Consider the following 26,912-nt stretch of genomic DNA (forward strand, 5'->3'; position numbering starts at 1 on the left):
TTTATCTTGCTTTATGAATGTTACAAATGGGGTCTCAACTCAAATGCATAAATCATTATCCCTGTGAGTCCCAACCAGGCTTCTGTTTACCAGATGGAAGTAAAAAGTGACAGTACATGCAACGTGTGCTCCAGATCCTGCTGTCAAGGCATTAATAAACTGATATGTCTCTAAACATCCCATCATGATCCAGATGTGTTGGGCCTGACCTGAAAATAAAATAAAATATAATAAAACAGCTACAGGTATAGGCAGGAATCCCTTCGGCTTCTTCAGGAAGGTTGCTTGAAACTTCTTAATGATTGCTCAAATAAAAGGCAGTACAGAGTGCAGAGCTAGGGAACATCATCAAGACCTGCTTGAAAATGCTTGAAAGTGACAGGTTATTCTAAGTCTCAACCATTGTGGAAGCTAGATGGGAAAGGAAGGGAAAAGGGAAAAGGGAAAAGGGAAAAGGGAAAAGGGAAAAGGGAAAAGGGAAAAGGGAAAAGGGAAAAGGGAAAAGGGGAGGGGAGGGGAGGGGAGGGGAGGGGAGGGGAGGGGGAGGGGAGGGGAGGGGAGGGGAGGGGAGGGGAGGGGAGGGGAGGGGAGGGGAGGGGAGGGGAGGGGAGGGGAGGGGAGGGGAGGGGAGGGGAGGGGAGGAGAAAAGCGCCTCCATTAGGTTACAGGACACCACCTGGCCTGCAGAAGGCAGGATCAGGAAAACAGTAGATTTCCCTTTAAGCTGATCATTAACTTTCATATCCATGTATCTTCTGCTATGGTCTGAATGAATGTTTGTGTCCCCCTACAATGGGCTTTAGAGAAGGCTTCACTCTCATGAATGGGATTTAGTGCCCTTGCGAAAGAGGGCCAAGAGAGCTGGCTGGCCAGGCCCCCAGGTGAGGATACAAGGAGAAGTCTGTCACTGAAAGGGGGCTCTCACTTGATCTCAAACTTCCAGCCTCCAGGACTGTGAAATGTAAATTTCTGCTGTTAATAAGTCACCTAGTCTTTTGTTACAGCAGCCTGAATGGACTAAGATACCTTCTTTGACCTAATTCTTAATGCAACTCTGTGATAGATATTGCTCCCATTTTGCAGATGAGGAAACTAAGACCCTGAAAATGACTTGCTTAGTGTCTTCACTGCTGCTAACTGATAGAGTCAGGTTTTGCATTCAGTTCTTCATATACCAAATTTAGTGTTTTTCTCACAATATCACTAGTAAGTTCAATTAAGCTTAAGGTCCTGAAGAATATTTGAATCTTGCTTTTACTCACATAGATCACATTTCTCAGGCCACATATCAGTTCGAGCACCTCTTTTAAGAAAGACTACACAGAGTGTGCGTGTGAGTGAGTGGTAGACAGCATGGTACCTGACTGCTAACTGAGCTGTCCTTTGTGGCATCTCCAGCCCCGAGGCACAACTGGCAGAATGGCCTTGAATGAATGAATGTTATCTTCGGAATCCCTTCAGGCAGGTGCAGTTTTTGTTTCATTTTCCTGCGCCCTCTTTTATTATTTTACTCTCATAGCCCTGTTCTCTTTTGCTCTTTTCTTTATTAAAATTTAACCTGTCATCTTAAGAAACAACCCAATTAAGACACAATAAAACTAAAATCCACATTTTTAGTTGATAGTGATTCACATTATTTTATTCTAGTGTCGCACTTCTTATTTCAACCTGTCCTTTAGGAGCCAGATGTAATCTTACATCTTTCACAAAACTTCTCCCTGTAACTCTGATCTTCCAGGATTAAAGAGTAAAAGCTTATCTCTGCCTAAAGAGTGCAAACTCTGGCATCAATTGAGCATAACACTACTGCATAAAAGAAAAGATTTTTATCACATCTTCTAACATATCTTGTATTACATGTCATTGTGTGTGTTTTAAAGCAAATTATCCAACGCTTAAAGCAAAGAGAAGACTACATGTTCTTTCAATGTTAGACTGGAGCATTTTCCAGCAGATTTCCAAGGGTTGTTTGACTATCTAGGGGAGTGCAGAATTTTTTGACTGCTGGTCAAGGGACCAAACACTGAAGTTTCATGTTATTTTTCATATTTTTCTCTAGTAAAACTTCAAATGACTTCTGTCTAGGACATAAGGCGAACCCAAGGACTGTGGGTAGGCTCCCCAGGACGTGAACTGGTTAGTGCAGAACCTGGCAACCTTATTCCAACAGTCTTTCTTCAATGCCTGTAAGTACTCAGTTCTTCAAAGGCTTTTTATATTGGTTTTATTATCCTTCTGACTCTCTTATCAATGAATTGAATCTTGACATATGTCCATTATATATTTGTATGAAAATTATGTTTTTGAACTTTTAAAAAATTATATGAGCGCTATGCACTGTATGCTTTTTTTATGAGTTCTTACTTAATTCCCCAAACGGCCATATGAAGTATTATTATTTCCACTGTAGAAATGCAGAAATACGGAGTTGAAGGCATTTCCCTGAATCGGCACAGCTAGGAAATGGTAGAGATGGGCCTTACACTCAAATCTCTGCCCAGAGCCTGAGTCATGGTCACAATGACCCTCTTGCTGGAACTTTACAAAACCCTGGTCTGCTCTCAGATAAGACCAAGGAGTAGCAGAAGAGGAGTGAATATCCATGAGAAAGGTGCTATTTGTTACTATGGGTTCATATAACAGACTGAGTGAAATATTATCATTCATATATTCACTCAACATTTATTTATTGAGCACCTATTATGTGTCAAATACTGTGTTTACTGATTGAAGGAGGGCAGGCTATTAGTAGTAAAAGATAAATCAGACACAGATTCTATTCTTAAGGAACTTATAGCCATGAAAGAAATAACTTTAAAAAGTAAAATAGGTGCACAAAATATTAACGGTAGTCTGATTTTATTCATTTAATGAGTATTATGAGCCACTTAGTATGTGTTAGGCACAGCAGTAAGACAGTATAATCTTTGTGTTCATGAAGTTTATTTAAAAAATACAAACATTAATGGAGTAATTATAATAGTGATGAGTATTTTAAAGAAAATTTATCCTACGTTTCAAATCAAGATAGAGTACATTTTCCAGAACCCCAGAGATAAAGGCTGTGCTCTCATGGAGTTTACAGCCGAGAGGAGAAGACAAAGATTAGAGAAGCGCAACCTAACTGGCAACAGGGATGTTCTAAAGGAAGTGAAGTATCCCACGGATGGGACATTTAAACTGAGACTGGATGGGTGAGATGAGTTTGGCAAAGGATGAGTTTGTATTGGAGTTTTTTGCAAGATGGGTACAGTGGATGCAAAATTCTACCCTTCACAAGGCAAGAGGGACAGCATGGAATGTTCAGGCAACACAAACAGCTACGAAGGGAAACAATAAAATTTCAGATAAATAACCGCCAAGCAGCTGCATTATTTTCTTTTAGCTGACCCTGAGTAGCTTCTATCATCTTCGTAAAATATTGGTGAGAAATAAACTAATTGACTCCAACATACAATCAAAAGAATATGGTAATTTTGCTCTTCATGTTTGTTTCCCAGAACCTTCTATTTATGCCAAAGGTCTCTTTTCCTAAATCTCTCCTCTCCACTCCTGCAGTCTCCCCATGTTTTATTTCTTGTACTTCATGGTACGTGCTCTTTCCAGTTGCTTGTTACATAAAGATTTCTCGAGATTCTGTATGTTTTAAGGGAAAAGACTTGACTCCTACTTCCTCAAAAATCAGAAAGAAGGTGAAAGAAGCAACTGATATTTTGTTAAAAAACATCTTTATGGGATAGAAGTTAATAAATTAAATTATGTATCTCAACCTAGAAAAAGTCCCATCAAAATGCTATTAATTAAGAATAAAAGAAAAATATTCTTATTTTTAAAATACTATAATAATTACTATAAATTAAGATATAAAAATGTTTTGGTTACAGCCACAATTTTCTTGGCATGCCATGATTTTAACTTTGTGTGAATTGTAATAATAGCTAAATTAAATGAAAGCTTACTCTGAACCAGGCACTTATTCTAAGATTTTTCCAGTTGTTTATTGATATAAATCTTACAACAACCTATGAGGTAGCTCCTATTATTATGACTATTTAACAGATGTGGAAATTGCCCAGGGCCACACAGTTAGTAAGAAACAATCTCGCTCAGGCAATCTGGCTTCAGACCCTCCACCTCTAAAAGCCTGCTTGTTAATTACAATAATGGAAAAATTGTAACTGTAGGAAACATCTAGTTTGCAGAGTTTCTCCTATATGTCACTGAGGCCATTCACAGAGAGTACTTGTGGAGTGCCATATTTTTTCTTGCCTAAATAAGCCCCATAAAGAATTTCTGGAAATGGTAGAAGTCTAACTTTCCTTCCTCAGCAAACCCTCTAGTTCCCGACATGGACAAAGGGTGCTTAGAAGATACCTTGGAGCCTCTTGGGGGCTGTGGCAAATGGAAGAAGAGTTATTGGTCTCATAGCCATAAGCTATCGTAAAGAGTGAGGTTGGTCTGAGGATTTCTACTTACGTCTTTGCCACTTGACTCCTTTTGATCAGCTCCATCTCTCACCTCAACCCCACCTCTTACCCAGTCCTGGGTTCCCAGTGTACTTAACTGCTTCCCTCTTCACTTTGACCTAACGCACCTTGTCAGCTCTCTCCCAGCTCTGACCCACTTATCTGCCTGTGTATTAACCAGTGAGCCACTAGTCTCGTATCCTTGTTGTAATGTAATAACAGCTCTAAATCTGGAGTCAGAGCTTCCATCTGCCATTAGCCATATGACCCCGGGCGAGTTATATAACTGCTCTGAATTTCAGTTCCTCTTTGCTAATAAGAGAATGACAATGGCCCACAAAATTGCCATATAGAACTTTATAAATTATAAAGTACTGGAGAAAATATAAAAGTATTGGCATGTAAGTCAACAGCTCTTTAAGGGAGTCTTATTTCTGGAAATAACATCTTAATACCCACAGGATGAATTTTTTATAATACAAATACCAGGTGATGCAGGTAGCTCACGTAGGAGTTATGAGGGGACTGAGATGATCTTTCTGTTTCATGAAAAAAAGCATCAAAATCAGGTATCTCTTCCTCCCACATAACTTAAAGTATATGTGTCTACCATAAAGAACATTTATTTTCCAATCTATTAGCAAATACAGAGTCCAAATTGCTGAAGGGTGCAAGAGGCTAGGCTATTAGTCACTGTGTTGGCTTCGTATTGTCCTAATCAGCCTTCTGCACAGTAGGTTGTTCTGCATGCACATCCTAAAAACACCGAGCCTCAGAGAGGTACCCCTGGCATTTCAGCAAGATGCCTGCATTTGGAACAAACCCCAGATTACAGCTGGAAGGCTGTTTTGTGTTTTGAATGGGTGGAAAATATACTACCTTTTAAAACTGTAATTAACTATTGGATTTTTTTAAGCATAAGTCATTGAATTTAAACATATGCCACCTCCAAATCTGTTGATATAAATTTGTATTTGGGAATATTAATAGTAGAGTATAATCTACAGTCCTTGTCCACACTAATTACAGAAAATGACAGTTCATCAAATTGCTGTATTGAGAGGAAAATAGAAATGGTTTTGCATTCATAAAGCAAACATAATATTCCATAAATAATTACAGAGTTGTCACCTTAAGTATCCAGTTGTTACTCAAAAGTGGTCACTAGAAAGTAAATACACTTTCATCTCATATTATATTTCATTGATTTATATTTACCAATCCCTCAATTTTTTGGTATTTATTTTAGAAAAGTTGGTATTTTTTTCTTTATTCCTCTGAGGAAAGTAATATATAAAAATAATATTAAACATTTGTTTAGATACAAAAATTTTATTTGTAGAAAATTATGTGCCACTTACGTTACATGATTTATGAACTAACAATATAACCATTAACTATAGAAAATTTGATATATTTTAAAACCCTAAGAAAAAAGTCAGTTTTTTATTTGTTTTGCTTTGCTTTTGAGGAAATGCTCTCTTGAACAAGCTAAAGTTATTAGGAAACAAGCTTTTTAAGCTTTCACTGTCTTATGTGAACTTTAGTTTTAAATAAATTACACTATGCATACATAAAGCATGTGTAAATGCTCACACAATTACACAAGTTTCTCATATATTAAGTTTATACCAGAAAACACAGAGAACACACCCATTTCTCAATATAAAACTAAAAAACAACTTTAAAATCTATGTTTAGTCCTGAATAACTCCAAAGAAAAGATGACTGATAAGATCTTCCTAGAAGCCAAAAAATACATAAACATGGAAATTAAAAATGTCCTCTAAAATAAAATTGTAACCAAAATGTTTATCAATACAGGTCTATAAGTCTCTGTTTTAATGACTTTCAGAGCTAAGTAGAAGGGATTCAAGTTTGATTCCAAACATTTTATAATCATTTTACACTGTTATACAACCAAATTAAAAGTTCACCAAAAGCTGATGAATCTTATAGTGAGTGTATTCACTTGTTTTATACAAGTTCAACTCAGAAGGAAAATGTCACAAGGGGTTGATGTTTAATGCTAATTTTGATTTCTAATGCTTACAATAAATTAAGTCAACCACTTTCTAAGTTCCAGGCTGCCACACATGAGCTAAACCGCTCTGTGGGGATAAAACACTTTAGAAGCTTATAATTCCTACAGAGTGTTTTGATTATTTTATACAAACTAAACTCTAACAGCAAAAAATTTCACAAGGGAAATTGTTGTGTGGGTTAAGGCCACATAATCTGGTTTCAACTCTTGCCTTTGCCTTGAGTTAAAGGCATACTCATTAACTTGAAACAATAAACTCAAACCTTAACATTTCTGGAAAGAATTCAATTCAGGACTTTGGCAGGATCCATGGTAAATATTACACACAGGCTCGATGTGATTTTATACAGATATACAGGGCATGTAGGTACTGTAGGCAATGCCAAGGTTTTAAATGAGCACCAGATATATTTCATATCATTGCCTTAGAGATGTGCGCTGCCCCCTCGCTCACACGACTCACACACAGTTTTCCAGCTTTCTCAGTACGGAATTATAAGCTGTGGCTATAACTTAAACATTTATTTAGACTAGAAATGTGCACTAGAGTCGGAGTGGTATTAATTAAATACCACATTAAGGAAAGCTGGGCCATGCAAAAGTAGACTAAAAAAAATAACTTTCTCTTTAGGGTTGATAGTCACAAAAGAATGACACAGGCGAAGTAAGCAACCTCCTAACACCTCAGCAAAATGTGGTGGAATTGGATAAAGCACTAATGCAGAAAAAAAGAGGAAAAAAAGATTTTTAAATGGGTAACAGGTTTTTTTTTTCTTTTGAGAAAACTAATGTGAATTGAATTAGTGAAAGAAAATAGTCAGATGCAGCATATTGAAAAGAGAAGGAAACATTGGAGGGATGAGTAGAGAGGGAAAAAGACCTAGGAGGCAAGGAGGCTGAGGAAGGAGGAAATTATATTCATCAAGCAGTCGGATGAATTTTAGAGGCAAGGCAGGGCTGGGGAGTCGGGGAGTTGGGGGTGGGGATAGATAATCAAAGAACTTAGATGCACAAATGCATGACCTACGGACACAGACAATAGTGTGGAGGAGACTGGGAGGGGGCAGGGGTGGATGCTGGGCAGAGCGGATCAATGGGGAAAAGGGGGACATCTGTAATACTTTCAAAAATAAAGATAAATTTATAAAAAAAGAAATTATATTCACACAAAAGAGCAGTCCACAGCTCTGCATGTATTTCACTCAGGTATGTCTGAAACATAATCAGCCAGTTTAACTCACTTAAAGGTAAAATAAGATTATTAACAAAAAAGAAAATAATGGAACTTGGTGATTCCAAATAATTTTTTAAAAGTATAACCCTCCCACACTAGCTGCACATTTTTCTTTATAATAGCAAGGTTGGGAATCACTAATTCATACTAAATTAGCCATTGTATATTATTTGAAAAATTATCATATATTTACTCTTTTTTTAAGTTAGATTAGTTTAATGAAGTAAAGCCATGATCAAATAAAATGCCATTTAATTAAAAATAAGTTTGCCAACAAAAAAGTTTTGACAAAGAGAAGCCTATCATTCCAAGTCGATCTCTTCAAACTTAGAGACTGTTTTCAAAATTTTATTGGACTGTGAACAGAACATCTATTGCTGCCCCCATCCTCCTCATGCCAGCCCTTAACCCCAGAAAATAGGAACTTTGAAAACATCTGTTGAGTAAACCCAGCTCTATCTCTATTGTCCAAATGAGACACAGGTTCACTGCATGTGTGCTAGAAACCAGGCTAGGCCCATTTTTATGTGGCCTATTTTGTTATCAGATCACTGAGTATTAAGAAGTGCAAAGTTGTGGAACTGTATTTCAGGTCCCTAAACATATGTATATGTACCATATATATACCATAAGTATAACTCAGTTATCAACTCAGAGCCTTCTACCTGCTACTTCTCTACTGTATTCTCATTTAGTTGACTGGGATTGATTGAGTACCTACATTGTCCCAGGCACTGCCACTGTACATTAGGCCTCCATGGACCTTAACCTTAAGGAACTTAGATCCTAAAAGGGTATTTTGAAAAGTTTCAATATAATATGATGAATGCTAAGATATGAGAAGTCCAGATGATTATAGGGGCACATAAGGGGAACTCCAATTAATAGGGTGTAAGGTGGAAAGTTAAGGTAGGCTTCCTGAAGGCTGAGACCTGGAGGTAGGAGACAGTGAAAGGTAACTTCTAACTTCTCTTCTATACCCATCCAAAATCTTGTCAGTTTCTGAAAGACTTCCAACAGTCTTCAAATACTCCATTGGCTTAATTAAATTTCTCCATAGCACATTCCACTTTAAATCTTTGCTCTTCTGTTCATTATTCCAATGTTCTTCATCCATCTAAAAGAGTTTACCGTTGTCCTTTGCCTTTTAAAAAAATTAATAGCTAACATTTATCAAGTGCTTACACACACACAACACTTTTTCTCAACACACAAAAAAAGTGAAAAAGCCATCCCTACCCTAATACCAAAACCAGACAAAAATATTTTACAAAATAGAAACTACAGACCAATACCTCCCATAGAGAGAAATGCAAAAATCAACAGTAGTGTGTGAGAGTTCCATTTTTCCTAGAACCTCTCCAACATTTATTTTTTATCTTATTGATTATAGTCATTCCAACAGGTGTGATGTGCTATCTTCCTCAAAATATTAAGAATATGACCCAGCAATCCCTCATCTGAAAACTTTAATTGTGAAGATATACGTTCCTCTATGTTCACAGCAGCATTATTCACAATGACAAGTCATGGAAACAACCAAATGTCCTTAGCTGAATGTTTGGATAAAGAAGATGTGATACAAAAAATGCAATGGAATACTACTCAGCTGTAAAAAAGAATGAAATATTGCCATTTGTGACAGCATGACTGGACCTTGAGAATATCATGCTAAGTAAAATAAGTGAGATGGAAAAAGACAAGAACTATATGATTTCATACAAAACAAACAATAACCTCACAGACATGGACAAGAGTATTGTGGTTACCACAGGGGAAGGGTTTTGGGGGAGGTTGAAGAGGGTAAAAGGAACCAAATATATGCTGATGGAAGAAGACTAGACTTTGGGTGCTGAGCACACAGTGCAATATACAGATTATGTCATTAACCAATGTTATAAACCAATGTCACCCCAATAAATTTAATAAAAAACAAATATTGGTAAATTGAATCCAACAGTGTATAATAAAAAATTACACACCGCGACCTAGTAAAATTTATTCCAGGCATGTAATGCTGATTCAACATTCAAAAATTAATGTAATCCATTACCTTAACAGGCTAAAGAAGAAAACTCACATGATTATTTCAATAGTGCAAAAAAGCATTTGACGAAATCCAATACCCGTTCATGATAAATCTCTCCGCAAAGTAAACATACAGGAATTTCTCCAACTTCATAAAGAAAATCTACAAAAAACCTATAGTTAACATCATGCCCAATGGTGAAAAACTAGAATTCTTCCCACTAAGTTGCAGAGCAAGGCAAGGATGCCCCTCTCACCACAGCTTTTCAAAAGTACTGGAAATACTGGAAGTCACAGCTCAAGCAGTTAGAGAAGAAAAGAAAAGGTATAGAGATTGCTAAGGAAGAAATAAAACTATCTTCGTTCACAGATGACTTGATTGTCAAGGTAAAAAAATCCCAAAGAAAACTCCTGAAACTAATCAGCGATTATAGCAAGGTGGCAAAATACAAAGTGAATATACAAAAGTCATTGACTTTCCTATATAACAGCAATGAGAAATTGGAATTTGAAATTAAAAACACGAAAGCATTTACACTTCAGCCCCCAAAATGAAATACTTAGGAATAAATCTAACGAAATATGTATATACAAGCAAAAGCCTCCACACAGTTGTTTCTAGCAATTTTATCCATAATTTTGAAAATTTGAAAGTGACCAAAGGTCCTTTAGTGGGTGAATGACTAAACTAGTCCATCCATGCGATGGAATATTATTCAGCTCTGAAAAGAAATGAGCTATTAAACCATGAAAGAATTGGAAGTACATATTACTAAGTGAATGAAGCTGATCTGCTATATATTGCATGATTCCAACTAATGACACTCAAGAAAAGGCAAAAATATGGAGATTACAAAGATCAGTGGTTGCCGGGGTGAAGGGGTAGAGTGGGTAGAAAAAGCAGAGCAGAGGGTGTTTAGTGCAGTGACACCATTCTGTATGCTACTACGGTGATGAAGACATGTCACTGTACATGTCAGAACCTGAAAATGTACAACCCAAGAGTGAACCCTACTGTGAACTATGGACTTTGGGGGGTAATGATGCGTTAATGTGGGTTCACAGAACAAACGCACCACTCTGGCGCGGGATGCCGAGGGCCGGGGAAGCTGTGAATGTGTGAGGAAGGGAGGTGCAGAACTCTGTATTTTTTGCTCAGTTTTGCTGTGAAACTAAAACTGTTCTCAAATAGAGTCTGTTTTTTTAAAAGTGTATAAACTTCTAAGCACAGGAAAAGAAACAAAGTTCTGGAAGATGGAGAAAAGATGAAATGAGTAACAACTGACTCAGTAAATCAAAGAAAGTTGAAACTTAAGTGCCTGGAGAGGAGTTGCCAGTGAGAAACAAGCACATCTTTGCTGCTAAACTCTAGGAAGATTCAGGAATTATAGGTACCAGGTGACTATGAAGACTAAGGGGAAAGCTAAATTGGTTATAGATTGATTTCTGAGCCTCTAACAGGAGAATTCAGAGTTTAGGTGCCCTCCCCCAGCCTACACCACCAGTCACCTTCCCTTCCCACCAGGAGAAAACAGGACACTAGGTAGAGATGGACTCAGAGAGGTTCTGGTATTGGGAACACTAAGACAAAGACATGCTATCCAGGATATAGAAAATCTAAATGAAAGAAAGTCTCCCGGGGTAACAATGAGGATAGTCCCAAGAAAATGATGGTATAGTAGAATTAGAAAGCACAGTCATATTGGATCAGGAAGAAAGAGCATGCAGGAGGGATGCTTCTAAGGGCAAAAAGTGGAACTTAGCTACCATCTATGAGGTTTAACAGAAATAAGAGGAGCTTTGGAGTTTAGGGAGAAAGCTTGGACACAGACAATAGTGTGGAGAAGGCCTGGGGGGGAGGGGACATGTGGAGGGGATTAATGGAGGGGGGGACATCTGTAATACTTTCAACAACAAAAATACAGTAAATTTAAAAAAAAGAAAAATAAGAAAAAATGAACACACAAGATAATTTACTCCAGGAAAAACAGTAAGTAGATTTTAAAAATGTAATAGATTATTATATGTGGATCACCTGTGACCAAATTTATATAGTCCTAATAATATAAACACAAAATTATTTAACCACAAAAAATTAGGAGAATGAAGGTAGGTAGATAGAGTTTGTTTTGTCAGAAAGCATAAAAAACTAAAGCCTTGTGTTCCATAGTGGACATCAACATGGCATTTAAAATGGGGAACTCAATAATTTACAGTAGTATGTTATTTGGATAAATAATTTTTTAGTATGTTATTTGGATAAATAGTTCTCAATACAATCCTGAAAAAAAGAGCTCCCAAATATAAAATACACACACACACACACACACAAAATGCAGCAAAACAGTTTAAAATAGTTGCCTCTGAGGAGCAAGAATTGGGGAGTAAGGAATACTCTAGACAGGGACTGCTGTTTTTCATCATAAATTATGTGGCCATCCATTAAGTGGGGCTCTGGAGTTGAAATAACTCGGCTTGTGTCCTGTTGTGATTTGGGGCTAGTTCCCTAACCTCTCTGTGGCTCCTCTTTTTTCCCATCTACAAAATAAGAATATAACAGTTCCCATCTCATAGGTTTGTTATAAGGATTGAATAGACCACTTTGTACAGGGTTTTGCACTTAATTCAATAAATATGCTCAGTGAGTATAACCTACTATTCTATTAAATGCCTATGAAATTTGACGTGATTCAGAATGAATCTATTTCCTCGTTGTGGATTTTCATCTAAGCCTTTAATCTTATAATTGGAAATTAGTGACAAGTTTAAAGTTACATTCCTGTTTCTTAAATCTACGGAATGTATTGAACAGGCTCTCTCTCTTCATGATTGTTTGAAGAAAAGGCCAACTTTGAAAGTTTTGATTACAAAGCAGAGAGCCAGTAAAACTATAGCCATTTAGTTCATTTGGATATTGTTTTAATCTTCAGATTATAATTAGAGAAATAAATATGTCACTTGTTTTCAGATCTTATTCTTCTCTATATATTTGCCTATTAATCTTCATTTACTACTTGGGAGGACTCTGGACAAATAATCACATGTAAGCACAGACTGCTAGCTATTGTGGGAGCTCAGCTGACTTTCCGAGCTAGGACTGCAAGACATTCTTAGTCACTGCATTCTGGGATTCTGGGAATATAGCACTCTAAGGGATCTACAGTCTATGGGTTCATCAGACATGTGAAGAGTCTCAAAAAAAAAAACAAAAAACAAACCACTTCTAAATATACTAGGCCATGTTTCCAACATTGTTTCATAAGACTCCTATCAAGAGCTAGCACTATTTACAGGTCACATGAGGATTAGGTCATTTTGTAACATTAATTAAAGGACTTTTATAACATTGCCCAATATCATTATGGTTATTTCAATAAATTGCTTAATTTAAAGATAATGTTTAATTAGGTGGCTCCTGTGCTTTAAACTTTACATTCTAACTTTTTATGTTGCAGTTTCCCAAATTTTACTCATTTGAATTCTCACATTTCCCCACGGTTTTTGCAAGAATTCCAGTCTATATAATTTCCTTCCTTGAACTCAATAATCATTTGACAATTGGGTTTTGTTTTGTATAAAGAATTTCTTTTATAAATTATTCTTGCTTTACTGAGGTGTAATTGACAAATAAAATTGTAATATATTTAAAGTGTGCAATGCAATGATTTAATATACATATACATTGTGAAAGGATTCCCACAACCAAGCTAATTAACACATGCATTATTTAACGTAGTTACTTTTTTTTTTAGTGTACAGTGTTATTAACTATAGTCATCATGCTATACACTGGATCCTCAGAACTTGTTCATCTTATAATTAAAAGTTTGTGTCCTTTTACCAACCCCTTCTGACTTCCCCCACCTGACCTTACCCCCAGGCCTGGCAACTGCCATTCTATTCTCTGTTTCTATGAATTCAACTTTATATATATTGCACTAACAATTATTTTTATTCAACTTTCAATTAGTCTTTAAAAGTCTTATATGTGAAAGTCTCGTATATTAATCTATCTAATCAGTGATCTTATGTTTACAGCATAACCATGACATGATACAACTTTACTTTTAAACAAGCATTCAGAAACTTAATACACTAAGATGAACACTATTCTCTTCCAAGCAGTTCCTTTGGGAATCAGTCCCTATTCAACATCGCTGACATTTTAAGCACTATGAAGCCTGTAGGACATTCTTCTCTGTAGCCTCAGTAGTAGTGATTTGTTTTCTTTGAAGATGAAATTCATTTTGCAAGACAATCAATAGTTATTTGTCACCAGATCTAGTACCAAGGTAAATGAGCAGAGCAGTGTTGAGACTGACTGTTTTGCAGCTCAGGTCATTTTGAATATAATTCCTGAAATAGGAGATCCTAAAACTTTTTAATGTAGTAACTTTTAGCTGCTATTATTTTGACTTTATTGTAGACTTTATTTATTTTAAATATTATTTTTGGACTGTTTGTTTGTTTTTTTGTCTCCTATCTTCCCCCTACACTTCTCAGTACTATGTAAAATGAAGACACATGATGGGCACTCAACCAATGTCTATAATATTGAAACTTCTCTGCCCTTCTTTTCTGCAGGAGGCAACCAGCAATCAGACTGAGACATAATAAGAACCACCTGGGTAATTCCAACCAACTTGGAGTCCCTGGATTGAAATTACCGGTTCCATTTCCATCAGAAATGGCTTTTTTTGTTTGTTGCTTTTCTTCCTTTTTTAGAACCAAAGACACCCATTCCAATACCTATTAAAAAATTCTAGACAGGTCTGGGTTTCAAGTTCCAGAAAACTCAGATAGAGCTGCTGCAATGCCGTGCCCAGATTCTCTTGGCTTTACCTCCTGTACAAATAAATACTCCACTGCTGTCCTTGGCAAGGTGACAAAAACAGCTGCAGGGGAAGCAAAACCTATCCTGGCAGAGGCTCAGAGCCTGACTCCCTGGGTTAAGGACTCTCGTCATTTTGACATGTGGGCCTTGCTAGGCTGAGAGAACCAGGCAAGGCAGTGGCTGGAGGGAGAGGAGAGTTAAACTCGCTGACCCTTGACTGAGCTCTGCTTCCAGCTGTCCCCAACTCCTTCAATTTGGTAACCTTTTCCACTCTGGCCCTGGAGATTCCCATGGGAATGGTGGAGTTCCTGAACCATGGCCCTACAAATGGGAAGAGATATTACAGGATCAAATAACACAGAGGTGGGAGGGAGGAAGACAAAAAATGAGGGAAGGAAAAGAAGTGGAGAAAGATAAAAAGGAAAAAAGAATCAGCTGTGATGAGTAAAGGAGGGCGCAAGGACAGATCTGAGGATGAAGATCAAATAATTCAATTCATTAGAAATTCATTTTTATTTAAATTGAGAAAATAGAGAAGTGGAAAAGAATAGGCAAGAAAAGCCCTAGAAGGTTGGGCTCAGTGGTTAGAACGTTGACCTGAGGACTGAAGGGGTTTGGGTTTGATTTCGGCCAAGGTTATGTACTTTGGTTTCAGGCCCAATCCCTGGCATAGTCGGCGAGCGGGAGGCAACCAATCAATGTCTCTCTCACATTGATATTTCTCTCTCTCTTCCCCTTCCACTCTCTCTGAAAAACAATGGAAAAAAAACATCCTCAGGCGAGGATTAAAAAAAAAAAAAAAAAAAATAGGAAAAAAAAAAGTATGAAAATTCAGGTGATTCTGCCAGTCACAGGAGAATTTTTCCAACCATCTTTTATTATCAGCTTCTCTCAAGGTAATGGGTCCATACTTCTGCCTGGGTTGGAATTGAGAGCATGGACTTTGCAGCCAGATTTCTCTAGAGCTGCCACTTTCTAGATGTGTGATAATTACTTAACTTCTTTGTTCATTAGTTCACTCCTCTGTAAAATGGGAATGATTGCAGTGCCTACCACATGAGGTCTTTGTGAGAATTAAATAGGGTAATGCATGTAATAAAAAAGTTTTAAGTGGTGTGTGACATCTAGTACACACTCAAGTTTCACTTGTTATATTTTGATGGTACCCGCGCATAGTTTTGACAATTAAGTCACCTGGTGGAGGTGAACCAATGCACCAAGCATATTTGTTTATGTTTCTGTCCCTTTGTTCATACTATTTCTCTCTTGAAATGCCAACTTTTACCTCTTCATCTATCAAAACCTACTCATCCTTTAAGCTCCTGTCAGTTTCACAAACACTTATTCCAACCTCCTCCCTGAACCCATTCTTGATCTTGCCTGTGAACTACTCTAACATTTAACATCTATAAGTTTGGCACTTAGTGAGTCCCATAAGCTTCATCATTTACATGGTATCCTGCAGAGCAGTGACTGCTGGATGCAATAATTCCAGATGAGCCTCTCACAGCACACCTTCTGTTCAGAAGGAAAAAAGAGGATGGGCAAAATATATATGTATGAGCCCCCATGAAAATACATTTCTTATGTTTTTGGCCACTGAAAATTATACAGGTCTCTACAACTTCTTGAAGGATAAAGTCTCTTTAGATGGTGGTCAAACAAGAATAAGTGATCTGGCACAAGTTGCCAAGGGGGACAGAAATACCCAGAATAACTCAGCTATATTCTCAGTCTATAATTAGAGCTGCTGAAAGGCATCATCGAACGGGCTTCGAAGTCAGAACAGGATATCTTCCTTGGCCTTCTACGTACTAGTTGTGCAATTCTGAAAAATGTATGAATCTCAGTGAGGCTCAGTTTCTTCATCTATGAAATTAGAATAACAATATCTTCTTCATAAGATAGCTATGAAGTTTAGAGAATTTACGACAGTGCCTAGCCAACTAAGTAAGCATTCTACAAACATCACTTCCCTTACTCTTACCTAGAAAGGAAGTGAAGGTAGGAAACCCCAAATAAAATAAACTTTTCTTGAACCAAATGACTCCATCTAGTCTATAGCTAAAGTTAATTTCATAGTGGACCTTTAAAATTCAAAGAGCCAAAAGTCACTTTCATCATAGCTATGACTGAATTGGATACTATTTTGGAGGACTGCAGTTCCAGGAGTGTATTATCTGAGCAGACAGAATTAAAAATCGCATCTACAATATGTTGGAGAAAAAAAAGAAATAGGTCACAAATGCCCACCCCCACCCCCATTTTGGCTGTTGTTATAGTTTGTTTGCTTACTTGCATTTCATAATAAACAAGTTGCAGAATGCCAGGCCTTCAAATAAGTTTGGCGAATTTTCACCTGTTCTTTTGTGCTATAAGTTTATCTCAAGTATAATGGAATAAAAAGAGATAAAGAATTGAAAGTTCTAAAATATTTTTTCAGTGGGAAGTAGTTCCTTCTGAGCTGGGATTTATTAGTCAATTATTATACTAGAAGAGACTTGTGAACTCAGGAAACCTAAATCCTCTTAAATACAGCCTTCATTTTTCTCCTTTGGAAATACTATTTGTTATAATTTTCTGTGAGATAGCTAATACTTTATTGTCCAAAATAAGGGTAGTATATAAGTAGCCTTTACCTTCTGTAGATGGATGAAATTAATACTTATGGTCAGGCTCAGAGAAAATTGATTAATCAAACTGGTAAGAACCAAGATACGTGAAAGTCAGTGGGTATCTAGCAAAGCTTTGGAGTCAGACTGACACGTATGATCACTTATAGCCAGAGTTGTCACTGTCAGCAGAAGAAAAGAGACCAGGCAGAAGTTCCTTAGAGGTGACCTGTGACCTATGCTCATGAGGTATGTATCTAAAAACATACAACCTTGAGAATGGAAGGGAATGAAAAGGGTCCTGTAAACACAATACATAAATGTGTAGATACAAATAAAAAGGAGACAAGCAGGGCAAATGCGAGCCAGAAACAAAAGAGCCACCATAAGAACTGTAGGAAGAGAAAGGAGTCAGAGAAGTGTTGTCCTAGGGGAAGAAAACTTTCATTCACTTATTCCTTTATTTATTCATTCAACAACTATGTATTGAGCGCCAACCAGGTGTTAGATAAGGCTACAAAGGTGAAAAGACAACCCTTGCCTACAAGAAGTACAGTGAGGAGAGAAACGTTCAGTGGGGATCAGGAGGAAGAAACCATACTCTGCCCGGGAGAATGTTGTATTTTACCTGAAACTACGTGGCTGAGGAGTTTCCTCGGAACCCAAAAGAGAAGTGAGTTCTAGAAAGAAGGACCAATACGTTCAAAATTTCAAAACTATAAAAATTAATCAATGTTTGGGGAACCTAAATTGGTACAGAGTAACTAGAATGTGATATTAAAGGGAAGGCATAGTAGACAATAAAGGTAGACTGAAGCATAAGCGCTACACTTTGAAGAACCTTAGATGCCATACAAAGAAGTTCAGATTTTATTCTATAGGCATTGAGGAACCGCTAAATTTTTGAGCAAAGTAGCAGTAAGATCAGATTTTCAAGGTAGAAATGTTATTCTGGTGGAAGCGAAGATAAAGAAGGTGAGGAAAGGAGGCTATAACAACAGTATACGCACGTGAAGAGTCTGAACCAAATCATGCAGAAGGACGCGCATGGGAAGAAGGAAAGGGTTTAGGCAACAGAGTCAGTAGTGTTTATGTACAAAGGACAATGAGGGATCTAAAAAATCCAGATTCCAGGTGTGGAGAACTGGTGACGTAAGGGGCCATTCACCAAAGTAAGAAATATTGGAAAGAGTCAGGAAAAATGATGAATGAGTTTAATTTTCAAGTTCTATGTTTACGTGGTTTTGTGACAACAAAGTAGCTTATGGGTCTATGCGGAAGGGAGTCTGTAAGCCCCCTATTTAATATGGGGGGGAGTTGAAAGGAACCAGATAATGAAGACACTAAAGACTTACAAGAGGAGAGAAATAGATCTATCCGTACAGAGTTCTTCCTGAAACAAAACAACCAACCAAAGAACAGAATTTACTAGAATAGCTCTGATGAGAAGGGGGCCTTAATACAGGATATTAGGGGAAGGATTCTCAAGGCTAAAGAATAAAGCCCCTAGTTACCTCACCAAACTCCACCAACACTAGGAGCTTGACACTGCTTAAGCAAAACGTAAGTGATACATTTTAAATATAAATTGGATCATGTTGTTTCCCTGCTTAAATCCCTTCCATTGCTTTTGTAAGAGAATCCAAACCTCCCGGCCACAGTGAAAAGGGCCCTGAGCGATCTGGCTCCTGCCAACCTCCCTAACCTTTCCTGGTATCGCCTGCCCTCTGGCACACCATGCTGTAGCTACATAGGCCTCCTTTTGATTTATGAAATGCACCAAGCCCTTGCCCGCTCGGCTTTTACATATATTGTCCCTCTGCTTACAGTGCTCTTTATCCACTTCTCTGCACAGCTGCTTCTTTCAGTCTTTGGGTCTCATCTCCAATGTTGCCTGCTCTACAAGACCTGCCCTATCATCCTATCCCTAATGGTCTACTCATCTCATCATTTAAGACATTTCAACAATACCTAGACATTTCTCTTACAGCACTTATCACAACAAAATTATTGTGTATTTATCATCTGTCTCAACCACTACGTATGGATGCATGAGGTCAGGGGTATCACCTGCAATGCTGTATCTTTAGCACGTCTGGCAAGTGGCAGTCACTCAGTAAATTCTTACTAACAGAGTAAATGAAACAGTGGAAGAACAGAATCAGCATGGCCTGTGCCATCTATCCTACCTTAAAGTTTTCTAGCTGTTTATTCCATGCCCATCTTGGTATTCTAGCTGCATATAATAAGTGTTCCTATAGTTCTTTGCTGATTTTTAAGGCCCCACTTCTATCAACAAGAACATCTTGACCTAGTTGCACTCCCTCTTCTTCAAGGCCTTTCCCTCAAAAGCTACTGAGCCCCTATGCTACCCCTCGGTGGTCCAGAGAACCTGGAGATTATTTCATGGTGTACCCTGTATGAAAGTTAGAACTTAATGTACTCTGTTATAATCTGTTACTTCAATGTAGGTATTGTTAGCCATTGGTAAGGCCGTAAGATTTCGCCAAAGTCATTTCACTTGTCTCCCTGGTGCTAGAAATATGTCTCAGAAGTGCTTAGGAATGATTTTACAGGCTCCTAAAAGCAACAGATTTGGGCTTACCTTTTTTATTGATTCTGAATAAGTTGGTTCCTTAGGATACAAAATAATCTAACAATAACAAAATACTGTCTTATTCATATGGGTGAGAATATTTTTAACACCTGGGAAAGAAATTTCTTCTTTGTATTTCCTATCCCTTAAAAATTGATCACCATGCCCAGAATTTCCATCAGGTAATTATAGCTTTTGTTGAAGAAAAAATTCTCAAATGTAATGAGGAAGAAGCTAAACTAAACTGCAGAGCAGAGATTTGTTAGTGTTTGGACATTCTTGTGCATAGGTTTAAGGTACTTTAAGGCATTATTTTTCTTTCTGTGTGTGTGACATTGCTTTCCATGTAGTACTAACCTTATTTTCAAAATAATTTCTTTAATTGTACTTCTATTTAGAGGCACAAATTATATTGGATAAATGATCCGATTATGCAAGACACACCCAAAATAGATACTCAATATCTTATACAACACTCACCTTCATGACATGCACTTTTCACAAGATAAGCTAAAATCGAATTTGAAAAAAAACACTTCATCATGGCTGAGAGTGATTTTAAAATGGCTATCAGACAGCTAAGATCTCTACTTTCCAAAGAAACTTAGTGTTTTCTATAAGATAAACACTTATTTGAAAAATAAAATATATGATCTTAAGTACATAAACTCTTTTTTAAAGTATATTTGTAGCAAATAACAAGTGCTGTGTACTTTACTATGATTACCAGTACTGTCACACTAACACATCCCTGCTTCTAGTGTAGCTACTCTGAGAACACATCAACACATATCTAGTCTAAAAACTAAAACTGCCCTGAAGACTTTTTGCTCCCCAACCCTCACACATTCACAATCATTTACTGACCCCTCAATCTAAATGCAGTTACAATACACAGCACTGTGTGTGTGCATGCCTGTGTGTGTGCATGCCTGTGTGTGAGTGCATGAGTGTGTGCGTGTGTGTGCGTGTGTGTGTGTGTGTGCAGTGTCTGGCTGGATAATGATGAGCCAAGCTTAATTACATCATTAGGCGGGAGGCCACAGATCCCCTGCTGCCTTCAGGGACTGATTGGAATTTTAAAATATTATTTTCACTTAGTGGAATCAAAATTAAATAAATAAATTCCACTAAAAAAATACTTTGGTACCTTTGCTGTTGGTTTTTATCTGTCTATAATTGTGCTCAACGCTGAGGTGCCCAAAGGGGTATAAATTATCTTCTTGCAAACACCTAATAATGCTATTGAAAATATGACTCACAAGGCTTTTTCTGTTGTGCCAGAATAGACTTCTTCTTAAAGCATCTTCCTTTTGTGCACCTCTAATATGTTTCCCTAACATTATTCTGTACCTTCCAAATTATTGTTTTATGTAAGTCATTACTGAATGATGAATGGACTTGTGCTTCTGTTTACCTTTTTATATATTTATTTCAGGTGACGTGTATGGCTCAACCCAGCCAACCGCTGCGGTCTGAGGAAGGCTGAGAGCTAACCTGTTCTACTTTCAGTAATTCCTAGCTAAGCTATGAGAAAGCTGACAAGACAGGAGAACTTAGAAATATGATTTTTGGTCCTAAGAAGCCAAAAGCATCGAGTAAGTCCTTTCCGTATTCCTGTACAAATCAGACTGCCTCTTCATGTAAGCAAGGTTATAAGACTGTTTCTATCCTCTGTAATTAAAGACCTGAAAAACATGAATTTTAGGTTGCTTAGAGAGTCAGGGTCGGGCTTGAGGCACCACAGGCCACCCAAGGAAAATCCAGCTGCATCGCATTTGGAGCTGTCCTATCGTAGTCTGGAAAAATGTTCCAATCTCAAAAATATGTCTAGACCACTTTATTTCATTCCTGTGTGATTCCTAGGTGGGGTGGGGGATGGGTGGAGAAAAATGGGTAAGATGGGGTTAGCAAACAAGCATTCTACATGAAAAGTCTTTTCTAAAGAGAACCAACCCATCAATGTGTAATGAAGCTGATTTACAGTTAAAAAAAACCCACCCTGACATTGTTGATGGCGTGTGCATGCCCTTTGTCGGCCTGCGGTAGGGAGTTGCACGCACTGCTTACAAATAAAGAGCAGGCAAAAGGCCCTCCTCAGTCTGGGGACTCAGCAAAGGCCCGGGCATGCTAGGGGCAGTGTCTCTACAGTGGCCCCCTTTCCTGTATCATGTCCCTTCCCTGTGCTCCCCGTGCCTGTGGTCCCCTGATCTGCAGACTCTCCTGGGCTGCAGCCTGCCTGGTCTGTCCTTAGAGCAGAACCACCCGCAATTTAGGGTACATCGCTCTCCACAATCTCTTAAGGAAACTTACCTGCGTTCACCTCTGACCCTGCTAGATAAACGGTTAATATTTCTCTTTAGGGGCACAAAACGGTCTTGGCTAAAATTGCCGCAGGATCTTACAGCCACAGAATCTTGGATTTTTGAGGGAAAGACGTCAAAGTTTAATTAACAGATAAGGGCGCCCCATTCCCAGAGAAGCGGCCTCATTTCCCCAGAGTCCTACAGCTGCTTAATAATCTGGCCGGGACTGACGTCTTTGTTTCTCAGCTCCTAATCCATTGTGTGGGGGGGTTTTGCTTGTTTTTTTGTTTTGTTTTTGTTAACCCTCACTCGAGGGTATTTTTTCCATTGATTTTCAGAGAGAGTGGGAGGGAGAGGGGGTGGGGATCTCACAACGTCGATGTGAGAGAGACATATCGATTGGTTGCCTCCTGCACTCAAGCCCTGACGGGCTGGGGATTGAATCTGCAACCCAGGGACATGCCCTTGATCGGGAATCAAACCCGAGACCCTTTGGTCTGCTGGCCAATGCTCTAACCACTGAACACACCGGCCAGGTCCTAACCCATTGTTTTTAATCTGTGGTGGTTTAATGTTTCAGCCTTCTAAGGAGATATTATCATTTAGACACGGTTTCTAATCCCTTAACCAAATGAATAAGTAAGATTGGGGATTTAGGCTCTGCTACACACTCTTAAGGTGTAACATAACCCATCCTCTGAGAATTGTCTTTCTAAAGCAAACCTTTACACTCCACAACTTATTTAACTGAATTGGTTTAAATCTCTGCTCATCTGTGGCTGGCAATGCCATCCCTCAGTCACAGGAGGAGGGACCGTAGGAGTTTCTTCTGGAAATACTGGCAAGAGTCACTCCCCCGAATAGCAGCGAAGAAACACTGGTCTTTGGTTAAGTGGGTCACTTAATCGAGGAGGTAGAGACAGCCTAGATATTCCCTCTGCCAGGCCATTAGCACACGTGAGCGCGGGGGTGCCGAGGGGCGTCATTAGGGCAAATGGGCTTCGTCGGGGACTGATGCTGTTAGCACCGCTGCCTGCTGATGGTGAGAGACGGCAATCTCAACCTGCTAAACAGCCCCCTGCGAAGCCGCCCTGCCCAGCCAGCGAAGGCTGGCATGGTGTCAAGAATGAGCTTCAGAAAAATTCTGAGCCAATGGGGTATCACACAGAAAGGGATGCAGAGAAATCTTTAAAGGAAGAAAGAAAAGATGGGAAAATTAGACAAATTCACATGTTTAGCTAGCTTGCAAAACTTGGGACTACTGTGGTGATTGATTTGGTACTAAAGAAAGTATTGGATACAGATCTGAATTTTCCAATACTTCTATTTTATAATTTGCCAAAATCACCTTGTTTGGGGTTTCAAGTAGTTATTAACTGACAATCCCCCCCCCCCCAAATATCTCTGTACTACCACTCAGAAATCTATTCATAAAATATATCTGTGGCTTTCTAACATGACAGTGTACAGCAGAGACTGTGAGCTCCTTTCCCCAAAATCAACCCAGGAGAAACTACAGAGTTCAAAGAGGAACATAGATCTGAATAACTAATATAAAAGCCCTGAGGAAATTCATAGGGAGGAAGCTATGAAAGCAGCGTGCCTGGGGCAAAGGCTCCTGTGTGGCAGCTTTAGGACTGGTTTAGTGGGAGCTTCCAATTTTTATTCTTACCTTGGAGTGGTCATCATCTGCCCTGTCACCAAAGAACCCACAGTAACAGTCCAGGTCACTGCCATGGGTTAATTCCAGGGCAGGATAAAAGTTCTGCTGGAGTGAAGCCATATTCCCACCAGCCAGTCACGTGCCATGAATTGTTCCTCCATCTCTTCCCATGTCAACTCCCAGAGCTGGTGGCTTGTCACCTCACGGGACGGCCTCTGCCCAGGAATATAAAGGAGATGCATAGTGGAATGTCAGTTAACCAAGATGTTCTAAAAAATAGGTCCTAGTATAAGTATTTACGATAAATTGAAATGGGTTTAGAACTACTTACAAAATAGAGATTGTCACACTAGTTTTAAAAATTTTTTTTTAATTTAAAAATATGCTGTTTACAAGAAGTATCATTTAAACAAGAGGATGTGGAAAGAACGGGAAAAGTAATGTGAAAATTATTCAAAATTCCAAAGAAAACAGGAATTGCACTCGTAACATTTGACAAGATAAAAATCCATGAGGGAAAAATCCTAACAAATAGGAATATTGTATATACTTTGATAAAGGGATTAACAGAGCAAGAAGATTTAGGCATCATGAACATAAATGTACCTAACGATAGAGGTAGATAGCTCAGTGGGAAAAAGGGGTAAATCAAAAATTCAAAAATCGTAGCTGGAGACTTTAACACACACCTTCTGAAACTGATAGATCAAGAAAATAATGTTACTTTCTAGCTTCTTAATTGTATTGCAATTAAACTAGAAGTTAATAAAATTTTCAATTCCATATGTCCTGAATCCAAAAAGTATGTACTGAATAGATGTGGAAATCATAAGAGAACTGACAAAGTATTTAGAATTGAACAATGAATTCGTATTATATGACACAATTTGTGGGCACATCTGAAACGTTTATGGAGAAACTTACAAGTCTGAGTACACTTACTGGGGCACAAGAAAAATTGAAGAAAAATACAGCTAAGCAAGAAAGTGAAAAAAAGGTCAGAGAGTAAATATCCTCCAAAAGGAAGAAAATAAGTGCAGAACTTAACTAAACAGAAAGTTTAAAAGAAAATAGGATCATAACACAAAAAGTTCATTATTTTAAAAGATCATGTTAAATAAACCTCTGGCAGGACTGATTGCAAAAAAAATATATTTAAAAATGCAAGTAAACAATTTATAGTATAAAAAGGACAAATAACTATAAAGTCAACATAGACTTTTAATAATAATGAAATCGTATGAAAAATTATATTCAAGTAAATTTGAAAACCTCAAACACATAAATTTATGAAAAACATAAAATGCAAAGCTATATGCAAGAAGAAATACAAAACATAAATAGACAAATTGGCATTAAAGAAATTTAAGTGGTGAGCAAAGACTTTCCAAAATAGTCTGAGATCCATATTGTTTTACAGTTGAGTTCTACCAAACTTTCTAAGATTAGTTAACCCCCAAATAGAAACAGAAAGAAGACTGATCAGTTCATTTTATGATGCACATAGAATCTTTATTAAAAAACTGGGTAAGGATAATATAAGAAAATAAAATTATATATTATTTCACTTATAAGAATAAATGCAAAGAATTCTAAATAAAACATTAGCTACATGAATCCAACACTGTTTTGTTTTGTTTTTTTAAAGTCCATACAGCATCAGCATTATTAGATAGAGTTTATTCCAGGAATGAAATAATGTTTAACATGAGAAAAATCTATCAATGATATATAGCACATTAATAGACTAATAAAAAATCATAGATTTTAAAATAAATACAGAAAAAAGGTAAGGTTCAACACCTTATAATAGAAAGTAGCACAAACTTCCTTAACCAGGTAAATATTATGCACACAAACCCTTCAACTTTCATCACATTCTGTTTAAGTTCAGCAACACAACCAAGATACCTATTGTCTCTGCTACTGTTTAATATAGAACAGTAAAGTATTAAAAGGGAAGAGCTAAAACTCTTATTATTTGAAGATCTTTACATGGTAAAAACAACAAAATCAGCATATAATGATATTAGCTACTAAGAGATTTCAGCAAAGTTGACAGATTCAAATTCAAACTAAACAAAATCAATAGCATTTCTCTATATAAGCAATAAGCAACTAGAAAATATAATAAAATTAAGATACAATTAATAAAAGTAACAAAAACTATAAAATTTCTATGTATTAAAAAGTACCCAGTGTTCTAGAGAGACAAATTTCAAATATTGAAACCATAAAAGAATAGAGAGATATTCTATACACTTGCAATTCCAGTCAAAATTTCAAGTAGATTTTTCTAAGGTAAAACTTATTTTAAAATTGGTTTCAAGGAATACAAATCTATAACTAGTTTAAGACAACTTTCAAAAAGAAGAGTAAATTTAAAAGACAGTATATTATAGTACGAAACAAATGGATCAATGAAATATAATAGAGAACTCAAGATAGACACATGCAAATATGAGAATATTATATATGATAAAGTTGGACCTACAAATTGTGATCATGAAAATGCACAGCTCAGAGTTCCTGTTGCAGAAACATAGTTGACTGATCACCCCAGATGCTCTTCCTCTGCACCCAGGACCAAGTTCTCAACAAGGCCACTGCCTGGAGGATGTTCCCAGCCAAGACTGAACACACTGGGAGAACCAATCCAGGCCCATTCCCACAAAACATGATACTCCTGTGACAGGCAACTTTGGTTTAAGGACTCCCATTGGCCTGGTAAAAAGTTCCTTAGACCTGCGCTGTGGTTTGAGTCTCTTCCTACCCAATCTACCTTCTTTTCGCCTCTCCTTCACAGGTGTCAGACATTCATAGAAGTGGTCTTCTAGGCTCCTTCTTATTTGACCCCCACAGGTGTTTCCCCCGGTTAATCTCTTGCACATTTAAATCAATTTTGGCATGTGATTCTAGGAGGACCTGAATTAACATACAAAAACTGGTGAAAGAATAGATTGTTAAATAGATCTTATTAGAAAACTGCCTGATACAAAGAAAGAAATAATTGCATCCCTCTCTCACATAATTGCAAGTGAATTCCAGGTAGATTAAAAGTTAAGAAAGATATAACTATAAAGTTAAAAGAAGATAACCATCCGGTGGTAGAGAAAGATTTCTTAAATA

At 37.5% G+C, this 26,912-nt stretch overlaps 1 pseudogene; it reads right to left on the bottom strand.

The window, feature by feature from the left end:
* LOC107540085 (histone deacetylase complex subunit SAP18 pseudogene) overlaps positions 1 to 23,903 on the bottom strand; it is a 39,425-nt pseudogene extending 15,522 nt beyond the window's left edge.
* Between the last annotated feature and the right edge of the window lie 3,009 nt (positions 23,904 to 26,912).

The sequence above is a fragment of the Miniopterus natalensis genome, chromosome 9 (genome assembly GCF_054644295.1).
Source record: "Miniopterus natalensis isolate mMinNat1 chromosome 9, mMinNat1.hap1, whole genome shotgun sequence".
In the NCBI taxonomy this organism is placed as follows: domain Eukaryota; kingdom Metazoa; phylum Chordata; class Mammalia; order Chiroptera; family Miniopteridae; genus Miniopterus; species Miniopterus natalensis.